General features: G+C 45.9%; 1 protein-coding gene across 2 annotated transcripts in view; it reads left to right on the plus strand.

The window, feature by feature from the left end:
- The first annotated feature begins 954 nt into the window (after positions 1-954).
- AKAP8 (A-kinase anchoring protein 8) overlaps positions 955-17,203 on the plus strand; it is a 47,388-nt gene continuing 31,139 nt past the window's right edge. For both annotated transcript variants that reach the window (XM_007065914.4, XM_043532981.1), the window contains exon 1: positions 955-970. The gene's annotated coding sequence lies outside the window, so the exon portion shown is untranslated. The remainder of the gene's footprint in view (positions 971-17,203) is intronic.

Genomic DNA, 17,203 nt, shown 5'->3' on the forward strand with positions numbered 1-17,203 from the left:
GCCCTTCATTATGCACATTGCTCTGACCAACCACATCCACCCACAGACCAGCTCCACCCTCTTACTTGCTATTCCTGGTAAGCTGGGAGAGGCCATGGGTAGGTGGTGGGTCCATGAAGAATGCCCAGACCAGCTGAATGCAAGAAGAGGTAGGAGAGGCAAGTGGAAGTGCAAAGCCCCTCACCCATATCTGGGCCCAATGTCCTGATAGGCTTGGCAGGATTCAGTTTAAATTGATAGATGTCACAAAACGTTAATTTCGCCTAACACACTGAAACTGACAAAAAGTATTGTTTGCAGTGTTGTAGCCATGTTGGTCCCCGGATATTAGAGAGACAAGGTGGGTGAGGTAATCTTTTATTGGATCAACTTCTCTTCGGGAGAGAGAGAAGCTTTCAAGCTACACAGAGCTCTTCTTCAGGTCTGGGAAAGGTACTCAGAGTGTCACAGCTAAATGCAAGCTGGAACAGATTGTTTAGCATAAGTGGTTAACACGTATTTCAAGGGCCCATTCAAGGTGAAATGGCCAGTTAACACCTCTCCACTAACAGGGCGGAAAGTGGGGGGAAGAGTGGGTGTTGTGGGGGGAGGGTTTAGTGGGTTATCGATTGTTGTAGTAAGCCATAAATTCAGTGTCTCTATTTAATCCATGATTTGTAGTGTCTAGGAAAGTTATGAATATAATTCCCAGGCTTGTCTTTTGAAGGTGTTTGTGCAGGTTTGCTTTTAGGACAAGGACTGAGAGGTCAGATATGGAGTGATCTCTTTGTGAAAAGTGTTCACCCACAGGTGATACGTTGTTTTTGTCTTTTATCGTTTTTCTGTGTGAGTTCATTTGAGAGCATAGTGATTGTCTTGTTTCACCTGCATATTTGTTACTGGGGCATTTAGTACGCTGGATGAGATACACCACATGTTATGACAGGCACGTGTAGGACCCATGAATCTTGAAAGGTGTGTTGTAGGGGATGTTGATCATCATAGCAATGGAAATATGTCTACAGATTTTGCATCTGTTGTTCTGTCGGGATCTGGTGCCGCTTTGACTTGGTGTGTCCTGGTCTGTGGGAACCTTGCTTCTAATCATCAGCTTGTAGAAGTTGGGGGGTTGTTTGAAGGCCAGAAGAGGAGGTTCAGAAAAGATTTCTTTCAGGAGGTGGTCTCCATTGAGTATGGGTTGTAATTGTTTAATGATACCCCATATGGTTCTAGTGTGGGTTGGTAGGTGACAACTAAGGGTGTGCAGTTGGAGGGTGGTTGTTTTTTCTGTATTGAAGCAGGTTCTCTCGGGGTATTTAGGTGGCCCATTCCATGATGCAGTCTACTTTTATGGTGGAGTGTCTTTGTGTGGTGAAGGCGATTTTAAATGTGTTAAGATGCGTACCCTGGTCTTTCTCCTTGGAGCACATTCTGTGGTATGAGTGGCTGGCAATAAATAATAGATTACTTTGTATGTTTGGGGTGGTTACTGGATCTATGAAGGTAAGTGTGATGATCCATGGGTTTCTTGTATATAGTTGTCTGTAGGATTCCATTGTTTAAACCGATTGTGGTATTCAGGAACTTGATGCTAGTGTGGGAGTGTCCTAGAGAAAGTTTAATGGATGGGTGGTGGTTGTTGAAGTTGGGTGGAAATCTATGAGGGAGTTTAGATTGTCTGTCTGTCCAGAGGATGAAAATATCATTGATGTATCTCAGATATATCACTGGTTTCATGGTGCATTTTTGGAGAAATTCTTCCTTAAGGTGGCCCATGAAGAAGTTGGCATATTGGGGAGCCATCCTACCACCCAATGGCTGTGCCCATGGTTTGGACAAGGTGTTAGTTTTTGAATGTAAAATTGTTATGGGTGAGGATGAAATGGATGAGTTTGGCAATGTGTTTGGGGTGGATATCTGAGTGTTATCTGTTTTCTTGTAGATTGCTTGAAGCAAGCAATGATGCCGTCATCGTGAGGGATGTTTGTGTAATGGGACATGATCACCACCCTGGTTTGCCAATCCAGAGGTACTGCACCCACCTTCTACACAACATTGAAGAGGCACGTTAACCACGACACCCCAACATTGTCCAGTGCTTTCAACATCTCCGGGCGAATCTTGTCCATCCCTATTGCCTTACCACTAAAGAAGGCACTTCACCGCCATATTGACCTCAGCATCAGAAATAGATCCGATCTCACTGGAGTTTTTCGGTGCTGCCTCCTGAAAGGGGAGGCATGTCCATCGGGTTGAGGAGTTCTTGATAACAGTCTTCAAATATGTTAAGGGCTGTTATAAAGAAGATGGGGATCAGTTGTTTTCCATGTGCACTGAAGGCAGGACAAGAAGTAATGGGCTTAAACTGCAGCAAGGGAGATTTAGGTTAGATATAAAGAAGAACTTTCTAACTATAAAGGTAGTTCAGCTCTGGAACAGGCTTCCAAGGGAGGTTGTGGAATCCCCATCGCTGGCAGGGCCTGGAATGGAGCCTAGAGGAAGCCGGTGCCTATGGTTTAGAAAATTCTTCTGCATTAGCAGCACCAGGGGCAGTTAGTGATGCAAATTTGGATTCATCTGGGCAAGGGGTTCCTCAGATACTGCCTTCCCCCATAAGAAGCTGAGTTTAATATTCCTATTGCTCTAAAACCCATGTAAAATAGGGAGTGTGTCTTTAAAGCTGGTGTGCCACAAAAGGGGCTGGGGTATAGTTAGTGGTGCAAATTTAGGATTGTTTGTTCAAGGGGTTCCTGAGATGCAGGTCCCCCCGAAAGAGCTGCATATAAAATGTTCAGATTATTTTAAGTTTTGGGATGCAGAACTTGAGAAAAAAAATAAGGGAGCCCCTTCTTAAATTTGTATCTGCAGACTGCAGCTGAGCTCAGCTATTGAATGGTACGAAGGACAAGGTTTAGAAATATTTCAGAAATTATTGCTTTTATTAAAGCTTTATCATCGCTACTTACAGAAAGTTTGCAACGCTGAACACCATTGGTGGTGGTGGACAGTACTACCGCCTGGTCTATGCTACAGTTAGGTCAATGCAAGGCAGCTTACATTGACCTAACTCTGTAAACAATTACACTAAAATGTCACTCCTGCCTATGTAACGTGCCTGCTACGCTGACTTAATCACTTCACCTCTGCACGAGGAGTAGCACTTAGTGTGACATAGTTATGGCAAAGCAGTGTCGGTGTAGACACTGTGTTACTTAGTTCAACTTCAGTGGCCTTCAGGAGGTGTCCCCCAATGGCCCATCATGACCACTTGAACTCTGCTGCCTGGTGGCCAGATACACCCACACCCCTTTTTTGAAATTCCATTTCCTGTTTGCTCAGTGTGGAGAGCTCACCTATCAACTGCCCAGCTGACCATGCCAGCTCCACGCTGCGGACATGCTCCTGCCTGTAGGAGGCAGGTGGTGATGGATCTCCTTCGATATATATGAGATCACTCGGAGCATGGGGGAGAAGAGCTACAAGAGGGACCTGCTGTGTGAAAGGCAAGGAGCTGTGGCAGGCATACCAGAAGAGAAGGGAGGCTAATGGCCATTCTGGTATGGAGCTGCAGACATGCTGCTTTTACAAAGAGCTGCATGCCATCCTTAGCGGAGCCCCCACCACCCTCCCCAAGAATCCCATCCAGGCCCATGGAGTGAACAGTGAGGAGGAGGTGTTGGATGAGGAAGAAAGGGAGTACGGGGGACAGGTGACCGGGGGATACTGTGGGTGCAGCAAGCCAGGACCTGTTTTTGACTCTAGAGCAGTCGAGCCAGTCCCTACAGTCCAACACAGGCAAGCTTGATGCAGGAGAAGGAAGATAGTTTGATATTGCAGGGACACATCTGTTCATTTACATGCAAGAAAAAGTAGTGAAATAGCCAATAGAGATAGAGCTGCTGTCTGTTTCTCATTCCCCTGTACAGTTATGCAGAGGGGGCCCTGCAGAACAATTTGTTTATATGCACCAGGATGTCCCGTGAATCCTTCATAAAGATCTCATTGAAACTTTCCTGGAGATAGTCTGCAATCCTCTGCCAAAAGTTTCTGGGAAGGGCTGCCTTATTTCTTCTGCCGTGGTAGGACGCTTTCCCACACCACTCAGCAATTTCTTTAGCAGGCACCATTCCAGCACACAGGCTAGCAACATACAGACCTGGTCTGCAGCCTGACACATGCAGGAGCTGTTCCCTTTTAGCCTCCGTTACCTTCAGGAGTGAGTTATCAGATAAAATCACCACCACCCGTGGAAAACGGTGCCAGTATTCAGTTCAGTTGCCCTTTTCCACGTACACTCATGCCCATGAGCTACCCCCTATTATTGTCCCAACTTCCCCCTCCCCCCCCGGCTGTACTCACCATGGCTGGGACTGGTGTGCTCTATGAATCCCAAGGAGAAGTGAGAATGTAGTGCTTGTAACTTGTGTGGATCAAGGGGAGGGAGTTCAGTATACCAAGCTTCTATTTATCTCGTGAATACGCTCTCAATAGTACCTCAGTGCTTTGTATCTTTTACAGCAGGAAATGTGGCCTTGAGGATCTCTCCATCTACACCAGCAGAGCAGCTCAGCCAGATGAGGAGAAGGAAGAGGATGTACCTCTACAGGCTGGGGACCGACTGGCTAAGCGGCAGTTCTGCAGAAAAGGACCTGGGGATTACAGTGGATGAGAAGCTGGATAAGAGTCAGCGGTGTGCCCTTGTTGCCGGGAAGGCTAATGGCATATTGGGCTGCATTAGTAGGAGTATTGCCAGCAGATCGAGGATAGTGATTATTCCCCTCTATTCGGCACTGGTGAGGCCACATTGGAGTATTGCGTCCAATTTTGGGCCCCCCACTACAGAAAGGATGTGGACAAATTGGAGAGAGTCCAGCAGAGGGCAACGAGAATTATTAGGGGGCTGGGGCACATGACTTATGAGAAGAGGCTGAGGGAACTGGGCTTGTTTAGTCTGCAGAAAAGAAGAGTGAGGGGGAATTTGATAGCAGCCTTCAACTACATGAAGTGGGGTTCCAAAGAGGATGGAGCTCGGCTGTTCTCAGTGGTGGCAGATGACAGAACAAGGAGCAATGGTCTCAAGTTGCAGTGGGGGAGGTTTAGGTTGGATATTAGGAAACACTATTTCACGAGGTGGGTGGTGAAGCACTGGAATGGGTAACCTAGGGAGGTGGTGAAATCTCCATCCTTAGATGTTTTTAAGGTCAGGCTTGACAAAGCCCTGCCTGGGATGATTTAGTTGGTGTTGGTCCTGCTTTGAGCAGGGGGTTGGACTAGATGACCTGAGGTCTTTTCCAACCCTAATCTTCTATGATTCTATGTGGAATGATATGTTCCAAGAGATCCTGTAAGCCTCTGCGGCTTCAAATACCGAGCACAGGGCTTGGAGGATCACCCTCGCAGTCAGAATGGACAGGGATAGTGTGGATAGGAAAAAAGTACAGGAAAAGGAGAGACATGCAGCGGGAGATGATAGCACTTCTCCAGCTGCAAACAGACATGCTGGAGACTCTTGTTGACCTTCAGGTTCAACAGACTTGTGCTTGCCTCCCTCTTCAGCCCATAGAGAACTGCATTCTGGCACCTCCCTACACCCCACCACCACACATTCCACATTATGTCCAGGGCCACTGCACTACCCATACCACTCCACCCTGGGGGAGAGTACAGACAATCACAATTGTACATACCTGTGAGAGACATGGTTGGTGTATGTTTGTAAAATAGAAATGACTGTTCTTTCCTTTTCAAAGATTATTTTCCCTGTATTTATAAAGTTTCATTCAGTTCTAAATATGTCTGTTTGGAATAAAAGTCTATTTATAGAAACTTAATTCATCTTTATTAGTTCACAACATATGCTGGCTAGGTCGGACATCAGTCACAGATAATGGCTATAGGTGCATTTGTAATGTCCTATTACTATACGCACACAAGGTTCATACCAGGGTGCAAAAAAAACCCAATGCCAGGCAGAGCATTCTGTGGCAACACACATTACTGTGGCTCACTATTAAAATGGTCTTTCAAAGCCTCCCTGAGCTGTATAGCTCCAAATTGAGCTCTTCTTATAGGCCTGGTATCTGGCTGCTCAAAATCAGCAGACAGCCGTTCCACCTCCACCCCACTGGAAACTTTTCCGCATTTGCTTCACAATATTATGAAGCAGGCTGCTATAACCATGGAGATATTTTTTTCACTGAGGTCTAATCTCATGAGTAGATAGCGCCAGCGGCCTTTCAAATGGCCAAAGGCACATTCAGCTGTCATTCTGCACTAGCTGAGCTTGGAATAGAAGTGCTCCTTGCTACTGCCAAGTTGGCTGGTGTACGGCTTCATGAGCCATGGGACTAAGGTGTAGGCTCAGTCTCCCAGGATCATTATTGGCATTTCAACATCCCCAATGGTAATCATATGGTCTGGAAAGAAAAGTCCCTGCTTGCAGCTTTCTAAACAGCCCTGTGTTCTTAAAGATGCGTGCGTCATACACCTTTCCTGACCATCCCGTGTTGATGTCAGTAAAATGTCCCCAGTAATCCACCAGCATTTGTGGATCTGCAGCCACTGTTCGTCATCCCATAACCTGCATAACGATACAATTCCACCACTCAGTGCTTGTTTCTAGAGCCTAGTACTGGAGCTCCACTGTCTGCAGCTGCCCTGTGAATGCCGACAACAACCTTGAATTGTTTTTCTCTATATCCAAGCCTCCAAGGAATTGTCATGTTCCCGGCAGCTCTGCAAATACTGCAGGATCAGGCACATTGTGCTTACAACACTCATCACAACAGTGCAGAGCTGTGCAGGATCCATATTTCTCACAGAGGGCTTTTGAAAAAAGACATGAAACATTATGGGATGCAGATAAAATTATGGGATGGAGAAAACTGCATCATGGGACATTGAAACCACCCTCCCAATCACCTTTGCAAGACTCATTTGCCAAAAATGGTGGGGAGAACACCCATTGAGATGAATGGGTCAGCTCATACCTCTCTGGGCTATTGGTGTCTGGCTGTCATAATTTCAAAGAACTGTTCTGATTTAACTGAGAACATCCCATTGGGATGAACAGGCCACTTCACACTTCTACGATCTCCTGCCTATGCTGTAGAGAGATGTGGAGAGCCCTAAACTAGCTCCTGAAATAAGAGTAGGGAGTCAGGGTTCGTGAGGCCTTGCAAACCCTTCCCAAAACACTATGTGCTAGCTGATGGCAAGTTCCACAGTGGGATAGCTACCCGCAGCACACTATTCCCTGCAGCGAAGCAAGCTCTGCAAACACAAGGAGCATAGCGTGGACATACAAAAGTGATTTCGTTACTGCGGTGGCTGTACGTCTAAGTAGACCTAACTTGCATTATTTTGTAGTGTAGAGTTGCCCTACATCTGTGACATGAAACCCAGTATAGTGGTGTGGGGCTGGGTTGATATGGCAGGGACTAGCTGATACACTGATAATGAAACCAGAGAGGCCAGCCCAAGGGTCTGAGCCAAGATGAATCCGTGCTCCGATGAGATAGATTTGCAACATGAGGCATGATGGACCAGATCTGTGCTGGACACTGGGAATAGGCATGCTCAGTTCACCGACTAGGCACTGAATGGCACTGGGGAGTTGAGAATCAGTATGCTTGGTGCTTAGCACTGGCATCAAAGCACTAAGACAAAGAAGGTGGATGAAAGAATCCATTGAGATGAATGAGCAGTTCACACATCTCTGAGCTAATATTTCAGACTCTGTTCTCTTTCATCTGAGAACATTCCATTGAGATGAATGGACTGCTTCACACCTCTGGGAGCCCCCTATGCTGCAGAGGGCTATGCAGGGCTCCTTCCCAATGCACTAGGCCCAGATTTGGGATGGGGACTCTGAATCTCTGCTCTCTTTCCATTTGCTATCTCCAGCTGGTACATGGACTCCTCACAGCAGCACTACCTTCCTCCCTCCAACCTTACCAAGGGCATGGAGGGTCCAGGAAGAAGTGGGACCCGATAGCTGAGTTATGGAGAGGTGTGCTGAGATTTGCAACAGGGATCTGGGTGGGGTTCATGATGCAAATGCAGGACCATTTGATCAAGGAATTCCTGAGATATTACCCCCACCCACCCATTTTTTAAAAAGTGCTCTATACAGTGGTTCTCAAACTTATTTGATTGTGACCCCCCCACACTTTTGTGTCTGTAGTAGTTTATGCCTGCCCTCCCTCCCATTACATAAGTACATATATGGCAGCAGTGCTTCACTTGAATCAGTTTTGGATTCTTTGTTTTTCACTTGAGTTGCTTTTTTTTCTGTTGCACGAATGAGCCAACAATCAATTGTAATAAGAGTAAAACTGCTATTGTGGTCCATGCTCACAGTTAAATGTGCACACCATGTCATGGCAAATGGATTAACATGCAGATGGCAATGACTTTGTATAATGCTGCGCACGCTTAACAGAAATCTGTCAGAATGCACCGTGCCAGCTGAGGACCTATGTCTGGAGGAATCCGCTTTACTAGTTTATTCATTTCTGTGGGTAAAAGGTCCGCAATACGTTTTTTTCTCCTAAAGCTTCTCATGCCCCCCCACCCCTGTTTGAGAACCTCTGCTCTCTAATCCATATACATATTGAAATTGCCTTAAAACCTGGTGTGCTGCAATAGAGCTGCCTACCACAAAATGAGCTTTTTGAAATTTTCAACATGCTCTAAAATCCACGCCCATAGTGCGATTAGCTTGAATACGAGAACGCCACAACGAAGGTAGAGATGTACGTTGTATTGAAAATTTGGGGTCATTAGGTCAAAGGACTTCCCAGATACAGTTCCCCAATAAGGAGTTGAATGTAATATTCACATTGGTCTCAAACCCACATTCATAGTGAGATTGTCTTAAAACTGGTATTCTGCAGCAGCCTCTGGGGTAGACTTTAGCTGGATGGTGGGGAGAACACCCATTGCGATGAATGGGTCAGCTCATACCTCTCTGGGCTATTGGTGTCTGGCTATATTAATGTCAAAGAACTGTTCTGATTTAACTGAGAACACCCCATTGGGCTGAACAGGCCACTTCACACTTCTACAATCTCCCGTCTAGGCTGTAGAGAGATGTGGAGAGCCCTAAACTAGCTCCTGAAATAGAGTAGGGAGTCAGGGTTTCCCCTGCCTGCCTCCAGCTGATAGATGGTCTCCTCACAGCTGATCGGGTACCATGTTCCCTTCTCCCAAAGGCCCCTCCAGCACTACTGGGACATGTACTGGCCAGGAGGAGGGCAAAGGTGGTACAAGAACCCACAAGGGGAGAGGCAACTCTTGATTTAGTCCTGAGTGGAGCCCAGGATCTGGTCCAAGAGGTAACTATAACAGGACAGCTTGGAAATAGTGACCATAATGTAATAAAATTTAACATTCCTGTAGTGGGAAGAACACCTCAACAGCCCAACATGGTGGTATTTAATTTCAGAAAGGGGAACTATGCAAAAATGAGGAGGTTAGTTAAACAGAAATTAAAAGGTACAGTGACTAGAGTGAAATCCCTGCAAGCTGCATGGACACTTTTCAAAGACACCATAATAGAGGCCCAATTTAAATGTATACCCCAAATTAAAAAAACACAGTAAAAGAACTAAAAAAGAGCCACCGTGGCTTAACAACCATGTAAAAGAAGCAGTGAGCGATAAAAAAGCATCTTTTAAAAAGTGGAAGTCAAATCCTAGTGAGGTAAATAGAAAGGAGCATAAACGCTGCCAAATTAAGTGTAAAAATGTAATTAGAAAAGCCAAAAAGGAGTTTGAAGAACAGCTAGCCAAAAACTCAAAAGAAAATAACAAAATGTTTTTTAAGTACATCAGAAGCAGGAATCCTGCTAAACAACCAGTGAGGCCCCTGGACGATCGAGATACAAAAGGAGCACTTAAAGACAATAAAGTCATTGCGGAGAAACTAAATGAATTCTTTGTTTGAGTCTTCACAGCTGAGGATGTTAGGGAGATTCCCAAACCTGAACTGTCCTTTGTAGGGGACAAATCTGTGGAATTGTCACAGATTGAAGTGTCACTAGAGGAGGTTTTGGAATTAATTGATAAACTTAACAGCAACAAGTCACCGGGACCAGATGGTATTCACCCAAGAGTTCTGAAAGAACTCAAATGTGAAATTGCAGAACTATTAGCTATGGTTTGTAACCTGTCCTTTAAATCAGCTTCTGTACCCAGTGACTGGAAGATAGCTAATGTAACGCCAATATTTAAGAAGGGCTCTAGAGGTGATCACGGCAATTATAGACCGGTAAGTCTAACGTCAGTACCGGGCAAATTAGTTGAAACAATAGTAAAGAATAAAATTGTCAGACACAGACGAACATAAATTGTTGAGCATAAGTCAACATGGTTTCTGTAAAGGGAGATCATGTCTTACTAATCCATTAGAATTCTTTGAAGGGGTCAACAAACATGTGGACAAGGGGGATCCAGTGGACATAGTGTACTTAGATTTCCAGAAAGCCTTTGACAAGGTCCCTCACCAAAGGCTCTTTCGTAAATTAAGTTGTTATGGGATAAGAGGGAAGATCCTTCCATGGATTGAGAACTGGTTAAAAGACAGGGATCACTGCAGACTACGTGGCTCTGGGAAGAAGGATAAAGGAGTTTGAGGTGCAAGTGGTGTTTTCGTCCATCCTCCCTGTAGAAGGAAAAGGTCTGGGTAGAGTCCGTTGAATGTTGGACGTCAACGAATGGCTACGCAGGTGGTGTAGGAGAGAAGGCTTTGGAGAAGGCTTTGACCATGGGATGGTGTTCCAAGAAGGAGGAGTGCTAGGCAGAGACAGGCTCCACCTAACGAAGAGAGGGAAGAACATCTTCGCAAGCAGGCTGGCTAACCTGGTGAGGAGGGCTTTAAACTAGGTTCACCAGGGGAAGGAGACCAAAGCCCTGAGGTAAGTGGGGACATGGGATACCGGGAGGAAGCACGAGCAGGAGAGCGCGAGAGGGGAGGGCTCCTGCCTCATACTGAGAAAGAGGGACGATCAGCAAGTTATCTCAAGTGCCTATACACAAATGCAAGAAGCCTGGGAACCAAGCAGGGAGAACTGGAAGTCCTGGCACAGTCAAGGAATTATGATGTGATTGGAATAACAGAGACTTGGTGGGATAACTCACATGACTGGAGTACTGTCTTGGATGGATATAAACTGTTCAGGAAGGACAGGCAGGGCAGAAAAGGTGGGGGAGTTGCATTGTATGTAAGAGAGCAGTATGACTGCTCAGAGCTCTGGTATGAAACTGCAGAAAAACCTGAGAGTCTCTGGATTAAGTTTAGAAGTGTGAGCAACAAGGGTGACGTTGAGGTGGGAGTCTGCTTTCGACCACCGGACCAGGGGGGTGAGGTGGACGAGGCTTTCTTCCTACAACTAACGGACGTTACTAGATCGCAGGCCCTGGTTCTCAATGGAGACCTCAATCACCCTGATATCTGCTGGGAGAGCAATACAGCGGTGCACAGACAATCCAGGAAGTTTTTGGAAAGTGTAGGGGACAATTTCCTGGTGCAACTAGGAAGGAATTTCCTGGAGGAACCAACTAAGGGCAGAGCTCTTCTTGACCTGCTGCTCACAAACCGGGAAGAATTAGTAGGGGAAGCAAAAGGTGTATGGGAACCTGGGAGGCAGTGACCATGAGATGGTCGAGGTCAGGATCCTGACACAGGGAAGAAAGGAGAGCAGCAGAATACGGACCCTGGACTTCAGAAAAGCAGACTTTGACTCCCGCAGGGAACTGATGGGCAGGATCCCCTGGGAGAATAACATGAGGGAGAAAGAAGTCCAGGAGAGCTGGCTGTATTATGAAGATTCCTTATTGAGGTTACAGGGACAAACCATCCCGATATGTGGAAAGAAGAGTAAATATGGCAGGTGACCAGCTTGGCTTAACAGTGAAATCCTTGCTGATCTTAAATACAAAAAAGAAGCTTACAAGAAGTGGAAGATTGGACAAATGACCAGGGAGAAGTATAAAAATATTGCTCAGGCATGCAGGAGTGAAATCAGGAAGGCCAAATCACACTTGGAGTTGCAGCTAGCAAGAGATGTTAAGAGTAACAAGAAGGGTTTCTTCAGGTATGTTAGCAACAAGAAGAAAGTCAAGGAAAGTGTGGGCCCCTTACTGAATGAGGGAGGCAACCTAGTGACAGAGGATGTGGAAAAAGCTAATGTACTCAATGCTTTTTTTGCCTCTGTCTTCACGAACGAGGTCCGCTCCCAGACTACTGCACTGGGCAGCACAGCATGGTGAGGAGGTGACCAGCCCTCTGTGGAGAAAGAAGTGGTTCGGGACTATTTAGAAAAGCTGGATGAGCATAAGTCCATGGGGCCAGGTGCACTGCATCCGAGAGTGCTAAAGGAGTTGGTGGATGTGATTGCAGAGCCATTGGCCATTATCTTTGAAAACTCATGGCGATCGGGGGAGGTCCCGGACGACTGGAAAAAGGCTAATGTAGTGCCCATCTTTTAAAAAGGGAAGGAGGAGGATCCGGGGAACTACAACCAGTCAGCCTCACCTCAGTCCCTGGAAAAATCATGGAGCAGGTGTTCAAGGAATCAATTCTGAAACACTTAGAGGAGAGGAAAGTGATCAGGAACAATCAGCATGGATTCACCAAGGGCAAGTCATGCCTGACTAATCTAATTGCCTTCTATGATGAGATAACTGGCTCTGAGGATGAGGGGAAAGCTTTGGATGTGTTATTCCTTGACTTTAGCAAAGCTTTTGATACGGTCTCCCACAGTATTCTTGCCAGCAAGTTAAAGAAGTATGGGCTGGATGAATGGACTATAAGGTGGATAGAAAGCTGGCTAGATTGTCAGGTTCAATGGGTAGTGATCAATGGCTCCGTGTCTAGTTGGCAGCCGGTATCAAGTGGAGTGCCCCAAGGGTCAGTCCTGCAGCTGGTTTTGTTCAATATCTTCTTTAATAATCTGGAGGATGACGTGGATTGCACCCTCAGCAAGTTTGCAGATGACACTAAACTGGGAGGAGAGGTAGATACGCTGGAGGGTAGGGATAGAATACAGAGGGACCTAGACAAATTAGAGGATTGGGCCAAAAGAAATCTGATTAGGTTCAACAAGGACAAGTGCAGAGTCCTGCACTTAGGACGGAAGGATCCCATGCACCGCTACAGACTAGGGACCGAATGGCTAGGCAATAGTTCTGCAGAAAAGGACCGAGGGGTTACAGTTGATGAGAAGCTGGATATAAGTCAACAGTGTGCCGTTGTTGCCAAGAAGGCCAATGGCATTTTGGGATGAATATGTAGGGGCATTGCCAGCAGATCAAGGGACGTGATCATTCCCCTCTATTTGACATTGGTGAGGCCTCATCTGGAGTATTGTGTCCAGTTTTGGGCCCCACACTACAAGAAGGATGTGAAAAAATTGGAAAACGTCCAGCGGAGGGCAACAAAAATGATTAGGGGACTGGAACACATGACTTATGAGGAGAGGCTGAGGGAACTGGGGATGTTTAGTCTATGGAAGAGAAGAATGAGGGGGGATTTGATAGCTGCTTTCAACTACATGAAAGGGGGTTCCAAAGAGGATGGATCTAGATTGTTCTCAGTAGTAGCAGATGACAGAACGAGGAGTAATGGTCTCAAGTTGCAGTGGGGGAGGTTTAGGTTGGATATTACGAAAAACTTTTTCACTAGGAGGGTGGTGAAGCACTGGAATGCGTTACCTAGAGAGGTGGTGGAATCTCCTTCCTTTGAAGTTTTTAAGGTCAGGCTTGACAAAGCCCTGGCTGGGATGATTTAGTTGGGGATTGGTCCTGCTTTGAGCAGGGGGTTGGACTAGATGACCTCCTGAGGTCCCTTCCAACCCTGATATTCTATGATTCTATGATATGATAGAGGTATATAAAATCATGAGTGGTGTGGAGAAAGTGAATAAGGAAAAGTTATTTACTTGTTCCTATAATATAAGAACTAGGGGCCACCAAATGAAATTAATGGGCAGCAGGTTTAAAACAAATAAAAGGAAGTTCTTCTTCACACAGCACACAGTCAATCTCTGTGGGTAGCTAAATTAGCCCCCATCATATTGTATGTATGGTTGGGGTTATTTTTCCCAATGTGCATTACTTTACATTTATCCACATTAAATTTCATTTGCCATTTTGTTGCCCAATCACTTAGTTTTGTGAGATCTTTTTGAAGTTCTTCACAGTCTGCTTTGGTCTTAACTATCTTGAGCAGTTTAGTATCGTCTGCAAACTTTGCCACCTCACTGTTTACCCCTTCCTCCAGCTCATTTATGACTAAGTTGAATAGGATTGGTCCTAGGACTGACCCTTGGGGAACACCACTATTTACCCCTCTCCATTCTGAAAATTTACCATTTATTCCTACCCTTTGTTCCCTGTCTTTTAACCAGTTCTCAATCCATGAAAGGATCTTCCCTCTTATCCCATAACAACTTAATTTACATAAGAGCCTTTGGTGAGGGACCTTGTCAAAGGCTTTCTGGAAATCTAAGTACATTATGTCCACTGGATCCCCCTTGTCCACATGTTTGTTGACCCCTTCAAAGAATTCTAATAGATTAGTAAGACGTGATCTCCCTTTACAGAAACCATGTTGACTTTTGCTCAACAATTTATGTTCTTCTATGTGTCTGACAATTTTATTCTTTACTATTGTTTCAACTAATTTGCCCGGTACTGACGTTAGACTTACTGGTCTGTAATTGCTGTGATCACCTCTAGAGCCCTTTTTAAATATTGGCGTTACATTAGCTATCCTCCAGTCACTGGGTACAGAAGCTGATTTAAAGGACAGGTTACAAACCATAGCTAATAGTTCTGCAATTTCACATTTGAGTTCTTTCAGAACTCTTGGGTGAATGCTATCTGGTCCTGGTGACTTGTTGCTGTTAAGTTTATCAATTAATTCCAAAACCTCCTCCAGTGACACTTCAATCTGTGACAATTCCTCAGATTTGTCCCCTACAAAGGACGGTTCAGGTTTGGGAATCTCCCTAACATCCTCAGCTGTGAAGACTCAAACAAAGAATTCATTTAGTTTCTCCGCAATGACTTTATTGTCTTTAAGTGCTCCTTTTGTATCTCGATCGTCCAGGGGCCTCACTGGTTGTTTAGCAGGCTTCCTGCTTCTGATGTACTTAAAAAACATTTTGTTATTACCTTTTGAGCTTTTTGGCTAGCTGTTCTTCAAACTCCTTTTTGGCTTTTCTAATTACATTTTTACACTTAATTTGGCAGGGTTTATGCTTTGAGCAGGAGGTTGGACTAGATGACCTCCTGAGGTCCCTTCCAACCCTGATATTCTATGATTCTATGCTCCTTTCCAAGTGGATCCCCACATAGTATGCCCTTGCATACTTGGTTCCTGCTGGGCTGAGCCTGCCCACCCACACCTGGTGCACCTGGCACAGAAGGGCAGGGCTCCGGGGTGTTTCTGGGGCAGGCCCAGCCTTTGCACTGTGTCAGGGTCAGATGCAGCCTCACTGCCAAGTCCCTGTACCAGGTGAGGTGGGGGCTTCAGGGTGATCTCCCACCTCAATGCAGCCAGTGGCCTGTGCTCCCCACTGCCATGGTGGAGCCACATTTATTTATTGACAAATAAAATTTGCAAAATTTTAACATATTGTGCGCATAATTTTTAGGCGCATCATTTTAAATTTTTTGGCACAGAATTCCCTCAGGCGTATCAAGTTTAAGGGACAAAGTCAGAAATGGTTACAAACAAAAGTGAAAAATGTTATCTAGTGACTGAGACTTAACAAAACTAGTCTTGTTTCAAGGTAAGATTCTTCCCACACCTCCTTCCTGCAAGATGGCTGGCAACCCCGGGGTCAGGATCTCCCACAAAGTTCAATGTGCTCAGCTCCTTTGTCTTAGGTGAAAGATCACTTGGGGTCCTTTGCTCCTCTCTTTTATAAGCCAGCAACTTTTTGAAATGTACAAAGTTCACTACCCTGCTATGAGGAAAGGTGCCATGGAGTCTGATGGAAAAGTTTCATGCTGGTTCCTTCTCCCCTAGTGTTTTTACAATAAAAATTGATCTGTCTCTGCAGCCTCTGATATGCTAGTGAATGGCCACTTGATTGTGATTGCCAATTACCTGTGATTACATCTGGATGGAGGCATCAGCCTTTCCTTTGTCTGGAAAAAAACCTGTTTACCCACTCCCCAGACTTGTCTGGATCAGATACATTTTAGACCTTTGTATTTCCTTCACATTTGTACAGTCCTCTGGGCATTTACTGTACATACACCACACAAAAATACTAATGATCAGTATATTATTGGTTTTTCAATGATACCCTACATCACAGGTGCCAACTTTCATTTTTCTGGGTGGGTGCTCCACCCAGAGGCCCTGCCCCGACTCCGTTCCTTCCCCTAAGGTCCCATCCTCGCTCCGCACCCTCCCACCAGCACGTCCTTCCTGCCACCAAACAGCCGATTGGCTGGTGGATGCTGAGCACCCACTATTTTTTTCCAGGGTTGCTCCAGCCTTGGAGCACCCACTGAGTTTGCACCTTTGCCCTACACGGCTGTTATTAGATACAGACTATGCTATAAGTGAATTGGGATACACTACTCGGGCCAGTTGAAACTCGCTACGTAACACCAGTGTCCCTAGCCTCTGTTTGTCAGAGGGTGGAGATGGATGGCAGGAGAGAGATCACTTGATCATTACCTGTTAGGTTCACTCTCTCTGCGGCACCTGGCATTGGCCACTGTCGGTAGACAGGATACTGGGCTGGATGGACCTTTGGTCTGACCCAGTACGGCTATTCTTATGCTATGTTCAGTGAGCCCCTTGCCCTCTGGCATTGGGATTTGCTTAAGGTCACAATAGGTTGTTGGCCTGTTGCTCAACCCCCACCCTCCAGAATCAGTTAATTGCTTGTTGCCTGGCCCCTATCCTTTGACCTGTCTTGGGTGGCCCTACCAGGAGTTAAAACTCCTGGCAGTAGAGCTCTCACGGTCACATGTAAGCCTTCTCACCCTGTCCAGGCGAGGTCCCCGGGGCGTATTATTAATTATTATTATCATTAATACCTTGTGATGAAATCACCACGAGGCAACAAGCCGCACAGCTGCCTTGGGGCTGCGGGTGTAAGCCCTGAGCCACAGGCCCAGCCGGACTCCCTGGGCACTGCGGCCCCCACCCCAGCCTGTGACAGCCACAGGTGGCTGCTCATACCCGAGCACAGCCC

Source organism: Chelonia mydas, chromosome 20, assembly GCF_015237465.2.
Source record: "Chelonia mydas isolate rCheMyd1 chromosome 20, rCheMyd1.pri.v2, whole genome shotgun sequence".
NCBI lineage: Eukaryota > Metazoa > Chordata > Testudines > Cheloniidae > Chelonia > Chelonia mydas.